The sequence below is a fragment of the Delphinapterus leucas genome, chromosome 8 (genome assembly GCF_059928025.1).
Source record: "Delphinapterus leucas isolate spDelLeu-1000000601 "Yukka" chromosome 8, BTC_Dleu_Yukka2, whole genome shotgun sequence".
In the NCBI taxonomy this organism is placed as follows: domain Eukaryota; kingdom Metazoa; phylum Chordata; class Mammalia; order Artiodactyla; family Monodontidae; genus Delphinapterus; species Delphinapterus leucas.
Genome location: NC_143136.1, coordinates 49,097,167 through 49,120,445, shown reverse-complemented (window position 1 = coordinate 49,120,445; position 23,279 = coordinate 49,097,167).

Here is a 23,279-nt window from a genome sequence, read left to right as displayed (position 1 = left end):
GGATTCTCCAGTATCCCTTGCTTGTTTCTAAAACAGTAGTCTCACTCATTGCAGATTCAGGTCCACTTACCTCTTTGTTTTTCTCTTCTATATCTGTCCATTGCAATATTTAACTCAGTTTGCGAGATTTATTATAGTATGCTGTTATTCATTTTCTAAAATAATTCCTCTATCATTGCTATGTGCTTTGGGCAGGGCCTAGAGCAAGTTAGTTGTTCATAAAATGAAATTAAAATATTTTAGTGACTGATGTCTTGAGTCCCTCTATGTATGCAATGTTAACATTTTCAAGGCAGGAAAAACTTAAGATATTGCACCTTAATAGGTGGGGGGAAATACCTTCAAATTATCCAAGGAGCTATTTATGGGAATGAAGGTTAAATGAGTGTTTCTAAAGGCCCACTCAGTGATAACACTAGAACTCCTAAAACGGTATGGGAAGTGTACAGTTATAAAGATAAATGTAGGCTACTTTTGTAATATCCTTGCTTGTTGCATGTATTTTATGCCCTAGGGTCCTAACAGATTCAGAACAGAAAATCAGATAAGTAGTATGAGAAACTGGAGATGAATTGGACCATGGCTCCAGAATGAGGCAAAGAGAGAATAGAGAGCTCCCTCAGAGAGATGGCTCATCAATCAGCAACTCTTGGGCTGTTTCTGTAATATCCTTGCTTGCTGTGATTACTCCATCCCCTAAAGTCCTAACAGTTGGACATTTAAATTAGGATAATGTGTATAAACCTGCACCGAGGTACATAGATGCCCTGGAAACATCAATGGAAATGTATTTAAATAATTTATTTTGTGATAATGACATAAAATGTATTATTATTAAAGAAAATCTGGATTCTAGATGATGACTAAGCATTAAAATTTATTAAATTCACTTCTTTAATTTCAGGTGCACAGTAGTTTTGTAAGGATAAAGTTTTTTTTTTCATGACACAGAAAGCAAGTATGGAGATTTGCCAGATGGGCAAAAGGGTAAACTTAACTTCTACAGATGTTTATAAATCTCACCATAGTAAAAGGAAGAAAAATATAGAAAAAAATAGAGAAGGAAGAAAGAAAAGAAGGAGGAGATAAAAATAAAGAAAGGAAAAGACAAAGATGGGCTGGGGGGAAAGGAGGAAGGAAGGCAGGAGAAGAAACAAGAAAATTCAGTCAACTTTATTCTCATGTTTGTACATTCTTCCTAAATAAAAAAGACATTGCTTGTGTTTAGTGTTCAAATGCACTTGATAACTCATTTTTATGCTTTGTAATTAACCTATTTCTTCCCCTTCCCAATGTTTAGAATCTCCATAGCTCCATATGGCTTTTGTCTTTAATTCAGGTACCTTTGTCACAAATCATATTTGTGTATTTGTGTTTTATCAAACCCTGGTTCTTTAATTGCCAGGAAAGCTTTGCTTTGCTTAAATAAATTCAGGTGTGTTGAAACTTATGCAGAATAAATATTGCTTGTGAGAGCAACTAGTTTTCTGAGGTCTATGATATGTGACAGCATCTAGTTTACTGATAAATTGCAGTGTAGCAGGAATGATGCTAGGATAAGTATTGATTTCTTTCATACATAGAATTCATTTTACTTCAGCTTGTGAATTGCCTTCATGAGCTGACAATTCCATTAAGTATTACCTTGTGTGTCTCTTCCTTCATTATTGATTTTATTTATTTGTTTATTTTTCTGCTTTATGTTTTACTACCTTTAAAAGACATTATCAAAGAAAAATGAGTAAAGGGAAAACTTAGTGGTAGCACCACAATTGGGAGGGAAATAAAATGACTTTATTAAGTAAAACTGAATTTTTGCCACTACCTCCAAGACTGTAAATAAAATAATTTAAAAGGATTGTATTAAAATATCTTATAGAAAAGTAGGTAATAGAATGACTTGAATTCTATTCTAAAATCAATAGTTTTACTTTGACATTTTATATTATAATCAATACAATTTATTTTACCTACTTTTGACAGTATTGTAGTTGTATTCATTTCTTCATTGCTGATCTGAAATTTTATGTGTGAATGCAAAGAAGACACCTTTAGAGTTTAACTCCCACCATCCTAAGCTGCCATCTCATTTTTTTTGTTAAAATATGAATAGTTACAATATTTTGTTATTGTTTTGTGTATGTTCCCTTAATTTATATATTGCTGCATCTCAGAGCAACAGTTTAAATACATAGTAAAATATTACATTGTCAAACTTTTAGATTTTTATGTAATTATCAATTCTGCTCTTTTTATATTGGCTGGCTTCATCTTTGTCAAAAGGTGGTAGAAACACAATAATTCTGAAGCACATGAGAAAAACCATATATTTCAAATTAGCTTACAAGAATTAGAAGAAAATGCATCACTATGATGTATGAAGGCATGAAAATGAAGGAAGAGAAGCAGAAAACCATAAGTACACAAAGAAAAGGAGATATAATTTTTTTACAAAGCAACATAACATAAAGGAGAAAAGAGGCTAAACTTGAAAGAGAAAATTAAAATTGCATTGGAAATCATAATGAAAATTGAGATTGTGGGAAATTAATTTTAGGATGTGGAGGAGTAACAGGATAATTTAACTATGTACAAGTATAAGATGAAGACTCTGAGGGGGAGACAAGGAAGATAAGATGGGCTGTAGGATGGATATAACTAGAGAATTAAAAGATAAGTGTGGAGGAAAGAGAATGCTGATTCAACCTAAAAATCATGTGCTTCCTGAGTTAGAGACCAGAAGGACAGGAATACCAACATGAATTTACATAAACTTATAGAAAACATTTTGAATCTAAAATAATCCTAAGATCTAAGTAAGAAGATAGAAAGTGCACACTGTTAAAAAAACAAAATAAAATCCCACATGTCAGTAACTGTTTATATATTATATGAATAAAAAAAAACTTATACATTTTTGGGCTTCCCTGGTGGCTCAGTGGTTGAGAATCTGCCTGCCAGCGCAGGGAATATGGGTTCAAGTCCTGGTCTGGGAAGATCCCACATGCCACGGAGCAACTAAGCCCGTGCAGCAGAACTACTGAGCCTGCACTCTAGAGCCCGTGAGCCACAGCTACTGAATCCTGTGCGCCCTCGAGCCCATGCTCTACAACAAGAGTGGCCACCGCAATGAGAAGCCCGTGCACCACAGCAGAGTATTCCCCGCTCGCCACAACTAGAGAAAGCCTGCACACAGCAACAGAAGACCCAATGCAGCCAAAAATAAATAAATAATAAATTTAAATTAGAAAAAAAATTCTTATACATGTTAATCTAGTGTTTGCTGAGTCAGTCATGAACATCAGTGGTCCTTACCCACCCACCCACTAAAAACCACACAGGAATCTTAACCATGTAAGTGTGTATATGGGTACATGTTGGTATATGTGCATATATGTATGTAAGGATAGATGATAGATAGATAGATAGAAAAAGGTAGATAGAAGATAGATACATGTATTTTTGCATGTGTGTATATTTATATATATGCATGTGTTTATGGAGAGAGATTATAGGTATGTTTGTATGCACACATATGATGCACATACATGCATACATAATGAAAAATATAAATAGTATATTTAAAATCTATTTATAATTATATTGCGATTTTATTATTTTAATTAAATTTAATAAACTATGTTTAATTGCAATAAAAATGCTATTTACATTTTTAGCTGCATGAGGTTGCAACTAAGTATAATGTATTAATTTCTGGATATTTCATTAAATAGAGGTTTAGACTAAATGACTGACTCCACAATCACAATACTTGAGTTGAAATTAATATATTAGTAAACCTTTTGCTAGTTGTGTGAACTTGGCAAGTTATTCAGTTTCCATTGCTTCAATATACTCATCTCTAATAAGGAATAGCAATCATACTCACCTATATAATTATTGTGACAACTAAATATAATAAAATATGTAAGATATTTAGCATATAAAAGGCATTGAATATGTATTTGCTGATGGCACTGTCATTACTAATGACACTATTACTGCTATTACTCTTTCTATTCTTATCTTGTGTCCTATCTCCACAATCTAGAACTCTCACTCAAGCAAAATTTTTGTTGAAGGAATAAGAGTATGTCTGAAGTTAGTAAACCTAAATTTTAAAGAACCCCAACGCACATACAAAATATTGTTTTCCTCAAAAATAATGATGAGTTATTAGAAAATAACTTAAGTAAAAATGTAGAAAAAAAGACAAATTACCAAGATGTGTTATATTTATAGAAATATAAACATAATATTTACTAATTCTGTGTTCTCGTATACTTGTTTTATTCACTTTGAAATATGTTTATATTTCAAATTACCAAGAGTGGCCCTCACTCGCCACAACTAGAGAGAGCCCCGTGTACAGCAGCCAACACCCAATGCAGCCAAAAAAAAATGCAGATGGAGGACATGACGGGGGCAGTGGGGTGTACCCAGGAAGGCCCCTGCTTGGTTACAAGATGGCTCTGGGACAAGAAAGTACTTGATACTGTCCCTAAAGGACAGTTAATGAGGGATATGAGGTTGGAGTTAGGAGTGGCCAGATCATTTTTTAAAAAAAGAAGAAAAAAGTATAAGGATTCACTTATCCTTATCCCTACATTGTTTTTGATATTGTTTATAAAACTAAAAAATTTTTGAACCTTATATGTCAGATACTATTAGAGTTAATTTTTACTTGTACTAAGTCACAATCCATTTGATAGTTACTATTTTAATCTTTATTTTATAGAATAAGAAAGTAAGTACAGAGAAATTTAATAATATTCTGATGGTTTTATAGCTAGTAAGTAAAAAATACTAGAAAGAGTGACAATATGTATATTTATGGCTTATACTCATAACACTTATACAATTAATTTCATAATAACATGAAAGCAAGCAAAGCCTGTTAGCTATATCCATTATAATGATTCTTCATAAATCATTTAGTTTGTTAAGCTAAAGCTGATATAGTTCCATCCCCTGAGAATGTTTAAAAGTTTGTTTTTAATGAAAATATGCTGAAAAAAATATATCGAGTCAAGTTACTGTTTTATTAAATATTCTGCAATGTATATTATAAGAATTCTTTAGTAAGAATAAATTATTTTGCTTCACTTTTTTCAAACTTTAAAGATCAAACATTGGAAATATCTTTAAAAGCATTTAAAAAACATTAATGACAAATATATGTATAACTGATTTTATTAACAAATAAGTTATGTACTTAAACTTAATTGTTTTGATAGTAGTATTAAGGATGGGATAAATCTATAACACTTGGTATTAAACATCTGTTAGCTTTTTATAATTGAAGCGAAAACTTGTATGTTTACAGAAACACTTACTAGATGCATAAATATAAGGTGATAAAAATGAATGGCCTCTGCCTAAACACTGGTTCTATTAATGTAGTAAACAGAAAATAAAAACAGTTTTCTCTGTTATTACCAGATATATCCAATCCAATAATTTGGGCTACAACCAATAGAAATGCAAAATCAATCTGGTTCAAAGTATACATGATTTATCATCTCACATAACAGGAATTTTAGAGCTCAGAGGGATTTCAGGTATGCTTGATTGAGATATCACCAATAACATAATTTTCTTCTAGTTTTCTAGTCTGCCATTCTTGAAGTTGATTGTGGTAATTGTAAACACACATTTAAATAATAATATCTAGAGGATGACAAGGAATCATCTTTTCCTATTAGCAGCAGACTCACCCTCACATCTCATTTGTCAGAGTTGGGTGGATAAACCAATCCCTGAAAAAGAGAAATGGGATTATAATGAGCAATGTACACAATCATCTACATGGAAGGGGTTTGGGGAATTAGCTACAATGCCAAACATTAAGTATACAAAAGAAATTACAAATAGAAAAATCCAAAATGGTTTTATTGAAGGAGTAAATCTCTTTAATGTGTCTTTCAAAATGTACACATTTTATTCACGTCTTTTTGGTTTCACTTTGTGATTACTCTTGAAAATAATTTAGTTTTCCAAGGAATATGAAAAATTGTTTTCTCTAGGTTTCAATATGCTAGATAAACTGTTGTCCTATGCAACTTTAACCTAAAGTTATTAACTAAAATTTCACATGTGATTTCAGTACTTTTTTTCCCACCTATATCATGTGTTCTGGATGTTGGCAGTCAAATAAATGATAAGCCCAAACACAGCCATTTTGGACTTACTTCCATGGCAATACCTTTCCGTAATTTATTGTACTTATTTATTTTCCTGAGTCACTGCCCCAAAGACTTTGATTTTTCAGAACTTGACCTTCATCACTTTTTCTCCTTCAGCTTCAATGGCTAGAACAGTTCCTATACCAGAGTGGATAAATGGAAAAATGTATACAAATAGAGACAAGTTAGGGAGGGGGTGAAAAAATAAAACAAAATTATAGAATGCTGAATTTAGAAGCATGGTAGTATATCCAAGGATATATGAATATAGATAATTATTTTTAAAAGAATTATATTAGATAAAACATCATATAATTTTCTTGTTAATATAGCAAGGAGTTCATTTCATTTGTAATATTGTCAGTACTCTTATCATCTTTGCCATTTAATGTCTTCAGTAGTATCTAATTAGGACCTCATCATTGTTCTTTGCTCTAGATAACATCCTGTACTCATCAGTTGCTTTTGTGGCATGTGTGGTTATTTTTTCTCAGTAACCTTTTATTGACTGCCAGAAATGTCTATTAGCTTGACGTTCTCTTCCTTATTTAGTTAGCTATTCCTTTAAAACATAAGTCTGGCCAGATGTAACGATAAGCAGGCAGATGGCTCTAGAGTGATTCTTTTCTGATAAGGAAGTAGCTTCCTTTGAAGATGTGGCTCTACAACCATCCTAGCCCAAGGCACAATTTATGATTTGTAAGCTTGTACAGGATGTTTTTTAATCTTATGATGATAGAAAAAATTGAACATAAACACTGATATTTAAGAAAATAGAACCTGCATTTCTATGTGAGTATTGCATTTCCTGACAGTGGGGATACATAAATAACATATAGGAGTAGAAAATTGAGTTAATTTGAAGAAATGGAATATCGCTGTTAATAACTATCCAGTTAGTACAGATATGAGAAAATTGAAATCCTGAAGCTAAATTTATTTTGTACAGGGTTAATAGAACTCCACGTGATTTTATTGGGGACTTAAAATTAAGTTAAATTCCATATAAACTCTGAAGTCCATCATATTTATAAAGTCTGTATTTTCTTCTTTTTTTTAGTAAATATTGTGTATTTACACATGAAGAATGATAGTACATATATTGCTAGATGTTGTCAAAGATCAATACCTACTTATATTTGATTTATTCAGCACTCATTATCATTGTAAAAGATTTATTGAAGATCAAGTCAGGATAACATGTGAGGCAATAATGCATGTTGATAGATGTCTGTATGTTGAAGTCTTTGAGGAATTGTGATTCATACTTGTTTAAAGAAATTATTACAAATATTAAAATTCACTGTCTTGTTTTGAAAGTGAAAATTTTAAATGCAGCCTATTATATCAGGGACTGGGAGGAGTGGAAAATAGGAAACTATTTAATGGTTATAAGTTTCTGCTTGTGGTAATGAAAAAGTTTTAGAAATATATACTGGTGATGACTGTATAACATTGTGAATGTAATTAATATCACTGAATTTTATACTTAAAGATAGTTAAAAAGGTAAATGTTTATGTTTATGCATGCTTTAGCACAGTAAAAATATTCAGACAAGCATAACAAATGTGAAGACAAATTTATGAATATATAGTCAATAAGCACTTCTAAGTCTTAGCATAAATCCAAATAAAATAAATATTTTTTAATATAATGGTAGGATGAATCAGGTACATTTTCCCCCTGTTCTTCTCTGTTGAGGATTTTAGGCAGGGTTTGTAGGCAAAATATATGTACAAATGGAGTACTCTCTCTCTCTCTCACTCTTTGTTAGGGGATGGGTGTGTGTCCTCTCTGTCCAAAGTAAATTTAACAATATGTTTTAATACCTGGTATACATAATCCATCTTACTTTTAATAATAAGCTCAAAACTTCTTTACAAAAATGATTTTCAGGTTACTAAACCTCTCTCTTTTCTTCAGGCATATTTTCTCCTAACCTATCAGTAAAACTCAAGCTGAAGATTAGGATTACGTTGTCATTCTTGCTTATTTCAGTATTTTAACTGTTATTAATAATTTTGTGCTTTAAATTATCCTCAATACATAATTCTTCAAAACTGTTTTTAATGTTTACTTCCCTAGGGTTGTAAAATTATTTTTGGCATCTGGAAAAATCATTTTAATGGAAAAGCATCATGAACAATTAAATGAAATAATCATGCATCTTTGTGCTAAAAGGAACAATTTTAAAAGTTAACAAGTAAAATGCACTTAATGATACGCTTAAACCTATTTTTAAAAATCTCCCTTTGAAGTATGCTACATATCTGCCTATTCTAAGAAAACACAAAAGAAGACAAGTAAATTATAAACTGCAGTGTAAATCTGATACCACTGAACCACTTCTAATTTTTAAGGAGGGAAGATCTAGATCTTTTGTCTCTAATAACCAACAAATTTATAAAAATTTAGAGTCGTATACATGGATATGAATCTATTAGTATAAACTAATAGGTTAGTATAAACAAATACTAAACTCAAATAGACACTCATATACACTGATTGATATAAGGAATATGGCATGCATCAGGTAGTAAGCCATCCTCTCAAGCATTGAACTGATTGTTGCTTTATAATGTTAATTCTCAAAGTCAAAGCATCTCTCACTTCAGAATGTTCATATATTGAGCAATACTCCAAATATGACATTTCTTATACAATTTTATCATACATGATTCATTTTCAAAATTTACCTATATTTTCTCATAATAAAATAAAAATAAACTTGGAATTAACAGGTTGGTGTTCAAGTTTTAGTCTTACCCTTTAACACTTATGTGACCATTGGAAATGCATTTGGTCTCTACAGTTACTGCATCTATTAAATATATATACTAATAAAATAGCTAGAGTTGCTGAAAGTCGCTGAAAGAATTTAAAAGAAAATGCATTTGGAAGCTACTATTGAGCAACAATATAGAGTAATATTAAAAGTTTTGTCATAACATTAGGGCCACAGTTTAGGACAAGATATCACTTAGTTCTAGATAGGTGATTTAATCTTTACTATATTTGAATATGTGATACAATTAGATATATTTAATGAGATTTTTATAAACATAAAACATACATCCTGTTTAGAAATAAAGACCTGCCCTTCCACATAACTTCCATAACAAAACCTGGTATGTGCAGGTGGCTCCTGGGAACTTTTCCAGATTCCTTTTCTTCTCTCATATTCTCTGTGTAGCCTTGGAATACACTCCGTGGTATAAAACCCATGGCTGTATGTAAAACAACATGTAACATAAGAAAAAAAGAATTGGGCAGTTAGCCATTAGATGGCATGATTTTTCTTTTTCTTGGAAGTATATATATATAGATGTGGAATATCTCAGATATTAACAGAAGAATTTTCCTAAAAGAACAACTCATCTACTAATAAAACATCATTCAAAAATCACAAGAGGGGCACCTTCAAGATGACGGAGGAGTAAGACATGGAGATCACCTTCCTCCCCACAAATACATCAAACCTACATCTACATGTGAAACAACTCCTACAGAACACCTACTGAATGCTGGCAGAAGACCTCAGACTTCCCAAAAGGCAAGAAACTCCCCACGTACCTGGGTAGGGCAAAAGAAAATAGAAAAATAGAGACAAAGAATAGGGATGGGACCTGCGCCTCTGGGAGGCAGCCGTGAAGGAGGAAAGGTTTCACACACTAGGAAGTCCCTTCACTGGCAGAGATGGGGGGTGGGCAGGGGTGGAAGCTTTGGAGCCCTGGAGGAGAGCGCAGCAACAGGGGTGCAGAGGGCAAAGCGGAGAGATTCCTGCACAGAGGATTGGTGCTGACCAGCACCCACCAGCCTGAGAAGCTAGTCTGCTTACCCACTGAGGTAGGTGGGGACAGGGAGCTGAGGCTTGGGCTTCGGAGATCAGACCCCAGAGAGAGAACTGGGGTTGGCTGCAAAAGCACAGCCTGAAAGGGGCTAGTGTGCCACAGCTACCAGGGAGGGAGTCCAGGAAAAAGTCTGGAACTGCCTAAGAAGCAAGAGACCAATGTTTCGGGGTGCGTGAGGAGAGGGGATTCAGAGCACCGCCTAAAAGAGCTCCAGAGATGTGCATGAGCTGCAGCTATCAGTACAGACACCAGAGACAGGAATGAGATGCTAAGGCTGCTGCTCAGCCACCAAGAAGCTTGTGTGCAAACACAGGTCACTATCCACACCTCCCTTCACAGGAGCCTGTACAGCCTGCCACTGCCAGGGTCCCGTGATCCAGGGACAACTTCCCCAGGAGAACACACAGTATGCCTCAGGCTGGTGCAACGTCACGCTGGCCTCTGCTGCTGCAGGCTCGCCCAAGATTCTGTACCCCTCCCTCCCCGGAGCCTGACTGAGCCAGAGCCCCCTAATCAGCTGCTCCTTTACCCCGTCCTGTCTGGGCGAAGAACAGACGCCCTCAGGCAACCTGCATGCAGAGATGGGGCCAAATCCAAACCTGAACCCCAGAAGCTGTGAGAACAAAGATGAGAAAGGGAAATTTCACCCAGCAGCCTCAGGAACAGCAGATTAACTCTCCACAATCAACTTTATGTACCCTGCATCTGTGGAATACCTGAATAGACAACAAATCATTCCAAAAATGAGGCGGGGGGCTTTGAGAGTAACTGTAGACTTGGAGTGTGCTTCCGGCATCTAATTTGTTTCTGGTTTTATGTTTATCTTAGTTTAGTATTTGGAGCTTATTATCATTTGTAGGTTTGTTTATTGGTTTGGTTACTCTCTTCCTTTTTATATATATATATATTTTTTTTTTCCTTTTTCTCTTTTTGTGAGTGTGTATGTGTATGCTTCTTAGTGTGATTTTGTCTGTATAGCTTTGCTTTTGCCATTTGTCCTAGGGTTCTGACTGTCTGTTTTGGGTTTTTTGCTTGTTTTTTTTAGTGTAGTTTTTAGCGTTCATTATCATTGGTGGATTTGTTTCTTGGTTTGGTTGTTCTCTTCTTTCTTTCTCTCATTTTTTATTATTTTTAAATTTGTTTATTTTCAATAAATTTTTTCTATTTTAATAATTTTATTTTGTTTATTAATTTTTTTTTATTTTTTATTCTCCTTTTCTTCTGAGCTGTGTGACTGACAGAGTCTTGGTGCTCTGGCCGGGTGTCAGGCCTGAGTCTCTGAGGTCAGACAGCACAGTACAGGATGTTAGTCCACCAGAGACCTCCCGGCCCCACGTAATATCAAACAGTGAAAGCTCTCCCAGAGATCTCCATCTCAATGTTAAAACCCAGCTCCACTCAATAACCAGCAAGCTACATTGCTGGACACCTTATGCCAAACAACTAGCAAGACAGGGACACAATGCCACCCATTAGCAGAGAGACTGCCTAAAATCATAATAAGTTCACAAACACCCCAAAACACACCACTGGATATGGTGAGCTCACCAGAAAGATAAGACCAGCCTCATCCACCAGAACAGAGGCACCAGTCCCCTCCACCAGGAAGCCTACACAACCCACTGAACTAACCTTACCCACTGGGGGCAGACACCAAAAACAATGGGAACTACGAACCTGCAGCCTGGGAAAAGGAGACCCCAAACACAGTAAGTTAAGCAAAATGAGAAGACAGAGAAATACACAGCAGATGAAGGAGCAAGGTAAAAACCCACCAGACCAAACAAATGAAGAGGAAATAGGCAGTCTACCTGAAAATCAATTCAGAGTAATGATAGTAAAGATGATCCAAAATCTTGGAAATAGAATGGAGAAAATACAAGAAATGTTTAACAAGGACTTAGAAGAAATAAAGAGCAAACAATGATGAACAACGATATAATTGAAATTAAAAATTCTCTAGAAGGCAGCTTCCCTGGTGGCGCAGTGGTGGAGAGTTCACCTGCCAATGCAGGGGATGTGGGTTCGTGCCCCGGTCCGGGAAGATCCCACATGCTGTGGAGAGGCTGGGCCCGTGAGCCATGGCCACTGAGCCTGTGCGTCCGGAGCCTGTGCTCCGCAATGGGAGAGGCCATAGCAGTGAGGGGCCCATGTACCGCCAAAAAAAAAAATTCTCTAGAAGGAATCAATAGCAGAATAACTGAGGCAGAAGAAGGGATAAGTGACCTGAAAGGTAAAATAGTGGAAATAACTATCGCAGAGCAGAATAAAGAAAAAAGAATGAAAAGAATTGAGGACAATCTCAGGGACCTCTGGGACAACATTAAATGCATGAACATTCGAATTATAGGGGTCCCAGAAGAAGAGGAAAAAAAAAGGGGACAGAGAAAATATTTGAAGAGATTATAGTTGAAAACTCCCTAATATGGGAAGGAAATAGTCAATTAAGTCCCAGAAGTGCAGAGAGTCCCATACAGGATAAATCCAAGGAGAAACATGCCAAGACACATATTAATCAAACTATCAAACATTAAATACAAAGAAAAAGTATTAAAAGCAGCAAGAGAAAAACAGCAAATAACATACAATGGAATTCCCCTAAGGTTAACGGCTGATCTTTCAGCAGAAACTCTGCACGCCAGAAGGGAGTGGCAGTACATATTGAAAGTGAAGAAAGGGAAAAACCTACAACCAAGATTACTCTACCCAGCAAGGATCTCATTCAGATTCGACAGAAAATTAAAACCTTTACAGACAAGCAAAAACTAAGGAATTCAGCACCATCAAACCAGCTCTACAACAAATACTAAAGGAACTTCTCTAGGCAGGAAACACAAGAGAAGGAAAAGACTTACAATAACAAACCCAAAACAATTAACAAAACGGTAATAAAAACATATATATCGATAACTACCTTTAATGTAAATGGATTAAATGCTCCAACCAAAAGACATAGACTGGCTGAATGGATACAAAAACAAGACCCGTATATATGCTGTCTACAAGAGACCCACTTCAGACCTAGGGACACATACAGACTGAAAGTGAGGGGATGGAAAAAGATAATCCATGCAAATGCAAACCAAAAGAAAGCTGGAGTAGCAATTCTCATATCAGACAAAATAGGCTTTAAAATAAAGACTATTACAAGAGACAAAGACAGTACATAATGATCAAGGGATCAATCAAAGAAGAATATATAACAATTATAAATATTTATGCACCCAACATAAGAGCACCTCAATACATAAGGGAAATGCTAACAACCATGAAAGGGAAATTGACAGTAACACAGTAGTTGTAAGGGACTTTAAAACTCCAGTTTCACCAATGGACAGATCATCCAAAATGAAAATAAATAAGGAAACACAAGTTTTAAATGATACATTAAACAAGATGAACTTAATTGATATTTGTGAGACATTCCATCCAAAAACAGCAGATTACACTTTCTTCTCAAGTGCACATGGAACATTCTCCAGGATAGATCATATCTTGGGTCCCAAATCAAGCCTTGGTAAATTTTAGAAACTGAAACCGTATCAAGTATCTTTTCTGACCACAGCACTATGAGACTAGATATCAATTACTCAAAATAATCTCTAAAAACTACAAACACATGGAGGCTAAACAATGCACTACTAAATAACCAGGAGATCACTGAAAACATCAAAGAGGAAATCAAAAAGTATCTAGAAACAGATGACAATGAAAACACAGCAACACAAAGCCTATGGGGTGTAGCAAAAGCAGTTCTAAGATGAAAGTTTATAGCAATAAAATCCTACCACAAGAAACAAGAAACATCTCAAATAAACAACCTAACCTTACACCTAAAGCAATTAGAGAAAGAAGAACAAAAAAACCCCAAAGTTAGCTGAAGGAAAGAAATCATAAAGATCAGAAATAAATGAAAAAGAAATGAAGGAAACAATAGCAAATATCAATAAAGCTAAAAGCTGGTTCTTTGAGAAGATAAAAAAAATTGATAAACCATTAGCCAGACTCATCAAGTAAAAAAGGGAGAGGACTCAAATTAGTAGAATTAGAAATTAAAAAGGAGAAGTAACAAATGACACTGCAGAAATACAAAGGATCATGAGAGACTACTACAAGCAACTATATGCCTATAAAATGGACAAGCTGGAAGAAATGGACAAATTCTTAGAAAAGCACAACATTCCTAGACTGAGTCAGGAAAAATAGAAAATAGACCAGTCACAAGCACTGAAATTGAGACTGTGATTAAAAATCTTCCAACAAACAGAAGCCCAGGACCAGATGGCTTCCCAGGCGAATTCAATCTAACATTTAGAGAAAAGCTAACACCTATCCTTCTCAAACTCTTCTGAAATACAGAAGAGGGAGGAACACTCCCAAACTCATTCTATGAGGCTACCATCACCTTGATACCAAAATGAGACAAAGATGCTACAAAAAAGAAAACTACAGGCCAAAATCACTGATGAATATACATGCAAAAATCCTGAAGAAAATGCTAGCAAACAGAATCCAACAGCACATTAAAAGGATCATACACCATGATCAAGTGGGGTTTATCCCAGGAATGCAAGGATTCTTCAGCATACGCAAATCAATCAATGTGATGAACCATATTAACAAGTTGAAGGATAAATACCATATGATCATCTCAGTAGAGGCAGAAAATGCCTTTGACAAAATTCAACACCCATTTATGATAAAAACCATCCAGAAAGTAGGCATAGAGGGAAGTTACCTCAAAACAGTAAATGCCATATATGACAAACCCACAGCCAACATCATTCTCAATGGTGAAAAACCGAAACCATTTCCACTAAGATCATGTACAAGACAAGGGGGCTCACTCTCACCACTATTATTCAACATAGTTTTGGGAGTTTTAGCCACAGGAATCAGAGAAGAAAAAAATAAAAGGAATCCAAATTGGAAAAGAAGAAGTAAAACTGTCACTGTTACCGATGACATGATGCTATACATAGACAATCCTAAAGATGCTTCCGGAAAACTACTAGAGTTAATCAATGAATTTGGTAAAGTAGCAGGATACAAAATTAATGCACAGAAATATCTTGCATTCCTATACACTAATGTTGAAAAATCTGAAAGAGAAATTAAGGAAACACTCCCGTTTACCACTGCAACAAAAAGAATAAAATACCTAGGAATAAACCTACCTAAGGAGACAAAAGGCCTGTATGCAGAAAACTATAAGACACTGATGAAAGAAATCAATGACAATGCAAGCAGATGGAGAGATATACCATGTTCTTCGATTGGAAGAATCAACATTGTGAAAATGACTATACTACCGAAAGCAATATACAGATTCTTTGCAATCCCTATCAAACTACCAATAACATTTTTCACAGAACAAGAACAAAAAATTTCACAATTTGTATGGAAGCAAACAAGACCCCGAATAGCCAAAGCAATCTTGAGAAAGAAAAACAGAGCAGGAGGAATCAGTCTCCCTGACTTAAGACTATACTATAAAGCTACAGTAATCAAGACAGTATGGTAGTGGCACAAAAACAGAAATATAGATCAATGGAACATGATAGAAAGCCCAGATATACGCACGCACATATGGTCACCTTATTTTTGATAAAGGAGGCAAAATGTACAATGGAGAAAAGACAGCCTCTTCAGTAAATGGTGCTGGGAAACTGGATAGCTACATGTAAAAGAATGAAATTAGAACACTCCCTAACACCTTACACAAAAAAAACCTCAAAATGGATTAAAGGGCTTCCCTGGTGGCGCAGTGGTTGACAGTCCACCTGCCAATGCAGGGGACATGGGAAGATCCCACATGCCGCGGAGCGGCTGGGCTTCTGAGCCATGGCCGCTGAGCCTGTGTGTCCAGAGCCTGTGCTCCGCAACGGGAGAGGCCACAACAGTAAGAGGCCCGTGTACCGCAAAAAAACACACACACACACACAAATGAATTAAAGACCTAAATGTAAGGCCAGACACTATAAAACTGTTAGAGGAAAACACAGGCAGAACATTCCATCACATAAATCACAGCAAGATCCTTTTTGACCCACCTCCTAGAGAAATGGAAATCAAAAAATAAAAATAAACAAATGGGACCTAATGAAACTTAAAAGGTTTTGCACAGCAAAGGAAACCATAAACAATATGAAAAGACAACCCTCAGAATGGGAGAGAATATATGCAAATGAAGCAACTGACAAAGGATTAATATCCAAAATTTACAAGCAGCTTGTGCAGCTCAATATCAAAAAAACAAATAACCTAATCCAAAAATGGGCAGAAGACCTAAATAGACATTTCTTGAAAGAAGATATGCAGACTGCCAACAAACACATGAAAGGATGATCAACACCACTAATCATCAGAGAAATGCAAATCAAAACTACAATGAGATATCATCTCACACCAGTCAGAATGGCCATGATCAAAAAATTTACGAACAGTAAATGCTGGAGAGATTGTGGAGATAAGGGAACCCTCTTGCACTGTTGGTGGGAATGTAATTTGATGCAGCCACTCTGGAGAACAGTATGGAGGTTCCTTAAAAAACTAAATATAGAACTACCATACAACCTAGCAATCCCACTACTGGGCATATACCCTGAGAAAACCATAATTCAAAAAGAGTCATGTACCACAATGTTCATTGCAGGTCTATTTACAATAGCCAGGACATGGAAGCAACCTAAGTGTCCATCGACAGATGAATAGATAAAGAAGATGTAGCACATATATACAATGGAATATTACTCAGGCATAAATAGAAAGAAAATTGAGTAATTTGTAGTGAGGTGAATGGGCATAGAATGTGTCATACAGAGTGAAGTAAGTCAGAGAGAGAAAAACAAATACTGTATGCTAACACACCTATATAGAATAATAAAAAAAAAAAAGATGGTCCGAAGAACCTAGGGTCAGGACAGGAATAAAGATGCAGATGTAGAGAATGGACTTGAGGACATGGGGAAGGGGAAGGGGAAGCTGGGATGAAATGAGATAGTATCATAGACATATATACAGTACCAAATGTCAAATAGATAGCTAGTGGGAAGGAGCCACATAGCACAGGGAGATCTGCTCAGTGCTTTGTGACCACCTAGAGGGGTGGGATAGGGAGGGTGGGAGGGAGGCGCAAGAGGGAGGGGATATGGGGATATATGTATCTGTTTAGTTGATTCACTTTGTTATACAGCAGAAACTAACACACCATTGTAAAGCAATTATACTTCAATAAAGATGTTTAAAAAATCAGTGGAAATAAGGAGATGTATAGATTTTCTAATTAATTACATGAAGAGTTATCAAGGAAAGCTTGATTATACAATGTGATAGCAATTACCTTTCTAGTCATCCATCAAACTATACATGCCTTGTAGTTTACTCATTCAGTTATAATCCTTGTATTGTGATTTGTGAATAATTTGATAAACTACTCTTTAATGAGTTCAGGTGAGCTGGCAATAATCTGTTAAGATACAAGATTTACAATTGCTTTTTAGTAAAATATTTTTATTCAGAAGAGAAATTCTCATGATGGAAAAGTCTTATGATATTGCAGGTTACTGTGTGAAGTGTTAGTCATATTATGCCAGAGGAAAGTTGTTAGCATGCCTCTAGTAAGCCATATGAAATCAACAGATATTTACTGAGTGTCACCTTTGTGAAATAACTGTATAGTCCTCCCTTACCTAATCATCAGTTAAGGTTCAGTGGTTAGTAATGTTATCACCAAAATTGACTATCTACTGAATCCGAATATCTCTCTGGAAACATGTCAAATTTACTGTGGGTGGTTTAGAAAAGTATCATTCTGCATTTTCTTTTGTATTTACTTCTATAACCATACATGTTAAACTACATTGTGTAATCAGACATATAAAAACAGATTCTACCAAATCTTTGAAAATAATTCATGGAAATATATAATACCTATTTTGTATACCAAAAAAACCCTTAGTAATTTGTTAATGTAAGATACATTTAGTGAGTACAATCTTATAAGTAAGATATATTTAGTGAGAATTATTTGTTAAAGTAGGATATATTTAGTGAGGTTCACTCTTTCTGTGTGATATTTAGGGCCTATGTTAGTATCTACAGATTTATGTCAAAGGACAGGAGAAGAGACATTCATTCTAATCTTTCAACTTGCTCAGCACAGAATCCTCAAAAGCATTGCCTATCTCTTTTTACCAGAAGTACCACTGTTCATAATAAACTGGGAAAAAAATTACCAGTACTAGAATAAGCTAATGTACTACAGGATTCATGCTCCCTTTTTTCTGAGTTAATTGCCCTGAGATATAAAACTATATACAAAAAGATATATTCTAAATGTTAAGAGTTAAGGTACATAGTTAGATTGTATTTACGTTTACATTTTATTTATGAAATGTCTTCTCTATTTCTACAAATTAATTTACAAATGTGAGTCTACATATAAACATATGTAAATATAATCACATCTATGTGAAATATCTAGTGTTTCTAAAAACAAATTGCAGTAATCTGATTTGGGTATAACATTTACATGAACTTTCACTTTTAATCTGACTATGCTATTTTGAAACAGCACTTATTTTTGTCTCAATATAGGCTAAGGAGGTATAGCATAATTAAAGGCTGTATATTTCTATTTTATTAGTTATTTTATTTTCAACTTATTTTATTTTTCAGTGTACATGTTTTAATATTCTACTATAGATTTTGTGTAAGGGACTTGAGCATCGGAGAGATTTTGGTATCTGCAGGGGAGTGTCCCAGAACCAATTCCCCGCAAATACCAAAGGATAACGATATCTCTCCAGGAACTGTAAGTGCAAGCATAGTCACCCCTATACTCTTGGAAATAACAGTTGGAGGAAATAGAACAGAACTCAGAGAAATGATCCATGCTTTCTGATGAGAGAAACAGTGAGAAATCTTTTACAATTTTCTCATTAGATAACCTGCAGGTAAATTGATTTATAAGTAAAAAATAGTTTCTAAAGGTATATTTTCGATGTTACTTCTTTTAAAAAGGCGATTGAACTACATAGCCTACTAAAAGTTGATATTCGATTATGTAGGTTTTGTCAGGAAAAAAATAACTGGGCAGAGACATATATTTTTGGAGACAAAATCAGACAAGTAACAGTTGTTTAACAGTGTGTGTCTTCATATACTTTAACTGGTGTGTGTGTGTGTGTGTGTGTGTGTGTTTGTATGTGTGTTTCAATCCAGGGCACAGCAGTTAATAGCAGTAGTGTTCACACAGACTGATTCGGCGCTTAAGTTTTATTAGAAAACCCTAACTGTCTTCTCTCACCGTGTGAATGTGTCTGCCTCTAGGACTAGCACCGTGTGTTGAATTCATTACAGTCTTTCATAGGGTCCCAGGAGAGTTTATTCACAGATGTAGATTTACTGCCAACCACCCATAACTGTCTGTTTGGCCTTCACTGTGAGCACAAAGGCAAGAAATTATCCATTGGAAATAATTCATAGCAGTGTATTAAAAATAATAAGCATTGGGCTTCCCTGGTGGCTCAGTGGTTGAGAGTCCGCCTGCCGATGCAGGGGACACGGGTTCGTACCCCGATCCGGGAGGATCCCACATGCCGCGGAGCGGCTGGTCCCGTGAGCCATGGGCGCTGAGCCTGCGCGTCTGGAGCCTGTGCTCTGCAAAGGGAGAGGCCACAACAGTGAGAGGCCCGCGTACTGAAAAAAGAAATAAATAATAATAATAATAAGCATTATTACTAGTCAGTGATGCTGGAGGTTTATAGTTTCTGACACTTGACTCTGGTTTTGTGACAGCCCCCAGGATTTATGTGTAATCTCATATGTCTTTTCAATGTCACAGTAGAGCCTGAGTTTTTACAGTTTGAAAGAAAGCTGAAGAATGCTGGTACCATAGATATGTCTGGTTTATTGATTTTCCCATAAGTGTATTTAATTATTCAGTGAAGGATCCATTTAACAATCTCATCTATTTTTAACCAATTAAGTTCACATTAAAGATTTACCAATATCATTCTAATAATAGAATGTTTCATGGCATTTAGCCAGCAAATACCTAGTACTGTGATTCTCTATCCTATGGTGCATATAAAGATCTAAAATAAGTATGCTTCCAGCCAAACAGTGAAATATATACATAGCTATCACCATACAAAGAATTAATAGTTTAAATATTAAAGTATTATAGGGGCTTCCCTGGTGGCGCAGTGGTTGAGAGTCCGCCTACTGATGCAGGGAACACGGGTTCATGCCCCGGTCTGGGAAGATCCCACGTGCCGCGGAGTGGCTGGGCCCGTGAGCCATGGCCGCTGAGCCTGTGCACAAAAAAAAAAAAAAAAAAGTATTATAAAACTATGCCTTTTTGACATTCATATAAATATTAATAAAGGAAAATACAATTATAGGAGTGGAAATCTTCAGATTGGTATTACAAGTCTTAGAAGAAGTATGATCACACAAGATTAAAGGAGGCAGTACAATAATAATTCACTGCAAAGTCAGAACACATATTATTTCTGCTTATCATGCAAACATGTTTACTAAAATGTAGGGTTCTTATTTCTTTGTATTATTATATTCCTTTTATTGCTAGAGTAAAATATGAGATTAAAATAATTTATTAGAATAAGGCAGTCTCAACTATCCTTTTTAAAGTGTCATAGAATTTATGAATTGGAGAGCTTTTAAAAATCATATATTACAGGGCTTCCCTGGTGGCGCAGTGGTTGAGAGTCCGCCTGCCGATGCAGGGGGCACAGGTTCGTGCCCCGGTCCGGGAAGATCCCACATGCTGCGGAGCGGCTAGGCCCATGAGCCATGGCCGCTGAACCTGCGCATCCGGAGCCTGTGCTCCGCAACAGGAGAGGCCACAACAGTGAGAGGCCCGCGTACCGCAAAAAAAAAAAAAAAAAAAAAAATCATATATTACATACACTTCATTTTATAAAAAAAAAAATGCCCATAATGGCTTGTCCAAGGTAACCTAATGTTAATAATATGAGAGTTAGATCTCATACCCTTTTGCCTCTTAGTCCAAGGTTATTTCTACTTGTATTTTGTAACCCCACACTCATAATTTATCTTTTTTTGTTGTTGCATTCACATGCTGTTTTCTCTGAAGCCTAATTTCACAATAAATATTCATACGTGCAGGATACATTACAGTTGGCTGCTGTTACTTACCTATATTCCTAGGAGGAAAATTCAACTTTGCCTTATATTGACTTCCAGTGAGCTTACGCCTTAGCTCTGATGTATATTTAATTTTAAGCCTACTTAAAAAACAATAGTTCCCATCTATGTCTATGATTGCTTTTTCTGTTTTCATTTTTCTTTCTTTTTGAAATGTGCATGTAGCTAGCATTGTTTTCCTATTGATAAATTATTTTCCTACACCTTTTTAATCTTCCTCAACTCCTTCTCACTTTGCTACATATGATGTCAGCTTGGAGTCAGTGGATATCAACAGGAAAACAAAATAAGAGAGAAATCTCATGAGTGTTCAACTGTTATGGGGAGAAAATCAATGATACAACGAACTTTATCTTTATTATTGTATACTGGAATTATAACATTCTGTTGTAAACTGCAAATAATATGAGAATTTCAGTGTAAAGTGGAGATTACCACAAAAAGTTCTTTCACAAATCCTGTTCTTTTGTTCATGGGTAACTTCTTTTAGAGGCTAGTGTTCACCGTTCCAGGAATAATTTATTGTATAATGCATGTATTCCATATATTCATTACTATTGTTACATAACACAAACATATTTTACATTGATCAGTATATATATATACATATATATGCGACATAGAGAGAGGTATATAGTTTTGAAATATATGTTTAATAACCTATCACTATATAATTGGCATTATCTAAGGTTGGATTTCCTGGAAGCAGATTCTGAAGCAAAATTTCAAGTGCACATAATTTATTGAAGAAATGCTCCCAGGAATAGGATTATGAGATTTAGCAAATAAAAACATGGCATGCCTAATGAAATTTGAATTTCAGATAAACAGTGAATATTTGTTTGAAATATTCAGGGCATACTTATACTAAAATAATATTCATTCTTTTTTTAAAATTCAAATTTATATGAGTCCATTTTTTTAATCTGATGACCGTACTTAAGAGACAGGGAGTAAAGAAAGATGGGGCAACGGAAGGAGCTAAGCAAAGGTGTGGTGTCAGTTGGATCCAAGCTTCAGCCTGAGTTTTTGGACAGTGCTGATTCTATAGGAGGTATGAATTACACTATGAAGTTGGTCCCACACTGGGGCTGACCTTTTCTACCAGCATTGCTCAGTGAGTGGCCGCAGGCTGTGTAGACAGAGGTGGAATTAGGGGGAAACTAACTCCTGGATGGGTAACTCTCATTTCAACAAGGGCAATTCTCCAGAGAAGGTGGTAGCTTTGATTGGTTAGTGGTCAGCAATCACATTAAATACAGACATGTTTATGGGTTCAGGCATATATACCTACAAAAGTACCTCATCTTCCTTGCCGTTAAAATACCAAGGTTTATCCTATCAAATGGAATTTGATTATCAAGGAAGCATAGGAATGCCTTCTTATCACAGACATCTAAGGCATCTCATAATTAAAAGGTGGATTTAGGCTTGTTCCTGTTTTACATAGTATCATCTCTTTGTCTTTTAGGATTTTAATAGCTTTTACTTATAATTAAGACATTTGCATCCTCTGCTTATTATTCTTACAAAACTTAGATTGCATGATTTGTTGAATAGAGTGAGATGACTAGTTTATTATCTGTTCCCAAGAGTTATACTCTCTAAATCAGTTGAAATTTGTATAAAACCCTATGTAAGAGTTCTAACTGGAGTAACCAATTACATTATAATATCTGTTGGGTTGTTATATTACTACTGATGGAGAAAGTTCATCTCTGTACTACTTATATAATGTTAATTTCAAATATATTTCAGCTTTTACCAGAATATGCTACATATATGGTTCTTCTGTGCCAAGTGACACCTGCCTGGTCAAAGGACAAAATAGTATCTAAGCTGCTAAAAACAGGTCAAAGAATACAACAAAGGCAAGATTGGGTTAAGAAAAGCAAAAGAAGACCAAATGAATTATGTTAGAAAATGATTGATTTCAAATCATAGAAACAGGAAACAACATCAAGTTCAAGCTAAGATTGAAGCCTTAGGTACATAGAATCAAGTATGGAATCTAGAGGAAACAAAGTACGCAGATGAGGGCAGTTT